The 3,976-nt window shown below is 41.4% G+C and overlaps 1 pseudogene; it reads left to right on the forward strand.

The window, feature by feature from the left end:
- Nucleotides 1-1,691: 1,691 nt before the first annotated feature.
- LOC104994130 lies at nt 1,692-3,538 on the forward strand (annotated as a pseudogene).
- Nucleotides 3,539-3,976: the final 438 nt, after the last annotated feature.

The following is a 3,976-nucleotide window of genomic DNA, read 5'->3' on the forward strand; positions in this document are numbered from 1 at the left end:
AGTTGGCTCTTTGCATCAGGTGGCCAAAATATTGGAGCTTTAGTTTCAGCATCAGTCCTTCCAATGAATGAATATTCAGGGTTGACTTCCTTTAGGTTTGATTGCTTTTATCTCCTTGCTGTCCTAGGCACTCTCAAGAGTCTTCTCTGGCACCACAGTTTGAAAACATCAGTTCTTTGGCACTCAGTTTTCTTTATGGTCAGCTCTCACATCTGTACATGACTACTGGAAAAACCATAGCTTTGACTATACTCTGTTGGCAAAGTGATATCTCTGCTTTTTGAAATGCTGTCTAGGTTTGCCATAACTTTTCTTCCAGGGAGCAAGCGTCTTTTAATTTCATGGCCATAGTCACTGTCTGCAGAGATTTTTGGAGCCCAAGAAAATGAAATTTTTATTTAGCCTTGCACTATGTAATAATGTCTGTAGAACCATGGATTGATATGCTTGTACAAGCTTTTCTAACTTGCATTAAGATAACTAGAATAAGAGCTCTTTTATCCTATGTCACTGAGTCTCATAGTTGAATCGGTAATAAAGTAGATTCAAGTTAAATCAAGGTATTAAAAATGATACATACATATCCTAAGTAGTTTATCCTAACTTCAAAAGCATATATTGTTTCATGTTAACAATGGGCTTCTCTTTGAGTATGGCCTTGTGTTAGTCTCCTAGAGCTGTCCAAACCCAGTACCACAAACAGAGCAGCTTAAACAAGAGAAAGGCAGTCTGAGAGTCTGGAGGCTAGGAGTCCAAGATGAAGGTGTCAACGGAACGGGTTCTTCCTGAGGGTTGTGAGTGAGAATCTGGTCATGACTTCTCTGAGCTTCTGATGGTTTGCGGACACTCTTGGGTAGCCTTGACTCTCACACGCATCATCCCAATCTCTCCTTTTATCTCTCCTCCATGAATTCCTTTATCCAGATCCCCCATCATAAGGACAGCAGTCATATCGGATTAGGAGCCCATCTTACTCCAGTATGACCTCATCCTAGTTCAACTAATTATGTCTGGAATGACCCTATTTCCAAATAAGGTCCCATTCTGAGGAAGTAGAGGTTAGGATTTTAGCATATTTTTTTTGAGGGGGGCAAAATTATCCATAGCACAGGTATATTAACTAGGATTTTACGGTATCTAGCATAAACTGCACCCAAAGTGCATTTCCCACAATTTCCAAATTTCAGATTCTTTAAAATGGGATGAGAATTCAGACCTTTGGATATAACTTTGAGTGTGAAACCTTCTAGGATTTTATTCCTTTTCCCTACTGGTTTTACAGCTGTTTTCCTGCCCACCAAACTCAACAACAAAATTTATGATATCATTCTTGAGCAATTTACATTTGCCATCTTTCTTTAAGACATTCAACTTGGTTTGCATATAACTTGGCTTTTTTTTCTTTTCCTACTGATATTTCATTGATGTACATGATATTTACTTGAGTCACATATGTCCAAATTGGCGCAGCCTGGTTTGGGAACAAGATCAGAGGTCTCCTGGTGAGCATGCCATGACCCCGGTGGCCATGGAAGTCTGTGGGTGGATGAATGAGTATTTCTAGGGATGCAAATGTCAATCAGCAGAACTGATGGAGAAGGGCACGGAGTCTGCTCATGGGTCTCTGAGACCCACAGATCGAGAGCCTCTGTGCTCTGGCGGCTGCACCCGGTGGCTGGGCTGCCCTCACCATGACACAAAATGAGTATATGAATGTATTGAGTTACACCGGAAGCACTGTGGATATCACTTGGATTACCATGGGGAAAAGAGGAGAGAAGGAAGGTCAAGAGGCTCATGAATGTTCAAAGGAGGCGAAAAAGATGATTGGTCTGAAAGCTAAGCTCTACCATAGACAGCTCCATGCTGAGCAAATACACGTGAAAAAGATGCATGAAAAGAGAAACAACCAAACCGAAGCGCGATAAAAAGACTCCACAGAGAAGAGTGCCTACATAACCACTGGGCAGAGAGGGACAGTCCCGAGCTGATGTACTTTCCAATATGATTAAACAAAACTGAAAAGAGAAAGTGAGAAAAACAGAGTCTCTCTGCCCAAAGCTCTCGCCTAGGGAGAAACAGAAGTATGGAAAGTTATTTGAATGGAAAGACAAAGAAGAAAGCCTAGAAGAGGATGGTTACAAACACTGCTTTGTTGGAGATGGCTTTACTCGCTGCTGCTGCCGCTGCCAAGTCGCTTCAGTCGTGTCCGACTCTGTGCGACCCCATAGACGGCAGCCCACCAGGCTTCCCCGTCCCTGGGATTCTCCAGGCAAGAACACTGGAGTGGGTTGCCATTTCCTTCTCCAATGCATGAAAGTGAAAAGTGAAAGTGAAGTCGCTCAGTCATGTCTGACTCTTCGCGACCCCATGGACTGCAGCCTACGAGGCTCCTTACTCTAAAGCTACCTAAATATGAAAGATTCATTAGGCCAATAGGATTATATTTCAGGAAGGCCCACGTGACACATCCTGGACTGAAAGCCACCTTTTGCCTGCCAGTCCTTGGTGTAAAGAAGAATCCCTCATCCCCACTGTATACACCTTTGGGTGTTCTTAGCAAAAAGTCAAGTATCAGGCACTCAGTCATGTCTGACTCTTTGCGACCCCATGGACTGTAGCCCACCAGGCTCCTCTGTCCATGGGATTCTCTAGGCAAGAATACTGGAGCGGGTTGCCATTTCTTCCTCCAGGGACCTTCCCAACTGTACATAAAGGAGACTTCATTAATGTGCACTAGAGGATGCCCCAGAGAAGGAAATGGCAACCCACTCCAGTGTTCTTGCCTGGTGGGCTGCCGTCTATAGGGTCACACAGAGTCGGATACGACTTAGCAGCAGCAGAGGAGGTTAACCTGTTATAGAAAACTGTCTCTTGAGTCTCTAAATTCTATGCCAATTCTAGACTCCTGGTTGACCAAATGTTTGTTTCTTTATTTAGGTTTTAAGGTGAATGCCCTGGGGCTATTTGTTTCCAACAACCTGATTGCGAATCGAAAGGCACAGTTGAAATGTCTATTTTTCTTGCTATCCTCAGAAGAGATTGCTACAAATCTACTCTATGACTCTCATTCTTTTCAGATTACAATACAAATAGCTTATTATTTTTTGCCACCTGTGTCTTATAATAAAGCAGTGCTGAAAAATTAAATAGAAGAAAGTTCAGTTGCCATACAGGCTATGAAAATGATTTGCTGGTGGTGATTTTTAAGCTTGATTCTAAATAGATTTATAAAGAAGGGCACTTGGAAGACTTGTTCAAATTTTGCTATTTAAGGTATCTTGAAATTATAGGCTCACTCTCCCTAAAATTTCAAAAACGTAGAGCTTAGGCTTTTAAGGGTATAGCAGCGATAAAAGCTTTCATAGTCATTTCTAAAAAGCAACACTTCATAGTTACCAAAGGTGCTGTTATTGAGGCAAATGTGAATGAATTGGGCCTTGTGACACAGGGAGGCAAAGTCATTTGGGGAAAATATGCCCAGGTTACCATCAATCCTGAAAATGATGGATTCATAAATGCAGTCTTACTGGTTTAACAGCAGTTACATACACATAGCTCCTTGTAATTATTGAAGACTACACACCAATCAGGATACCGTTACTCATATTTCTGAATTGTACCAACCAGCCTTACATGTCTACAGTCATCAAGAAAACTATTTATTCCACTGTTAAAAAGAAAAAAGACCCAACATAAAATAGCTTAATTAAAAAAACAAAACCTGAGAAAATCGAGAGTTCAGTGAAATGCGTATTGGGTAAAGGAATGTCTACTGTGTATAACTGTTGAAAAAGTGTGTAACCCCCCAAACCATCTCATCACCAATGGGATATGCACCATACTTTGTAAAAGACTATCATTTAAGCATTGATTTACACGTTTTTGAAGTTTATAAGTATTTATATGGAATGAGGTCTGTGCTGAGTGCTGGAGGCCAAGACAAATGATTAAAGCTTAGTCTTGTACCCTCTGT

The sequence above is a fragment of the Bison bison genome, unplaced genomic scaffold, assembly GCF_000754665.1.
Source record: "Bison bison bison isolate TAMUID 2011002044 unplaced genomic scaffold, Bison_UMD1.0 scf7180017864252, whole genome shotgun sequence".
Lineage (NCBI taxonomy): Eukaryota > Metazoa > Chordata > Mammalia > Artiodactyla > Bovidae > Bison > Bison bison.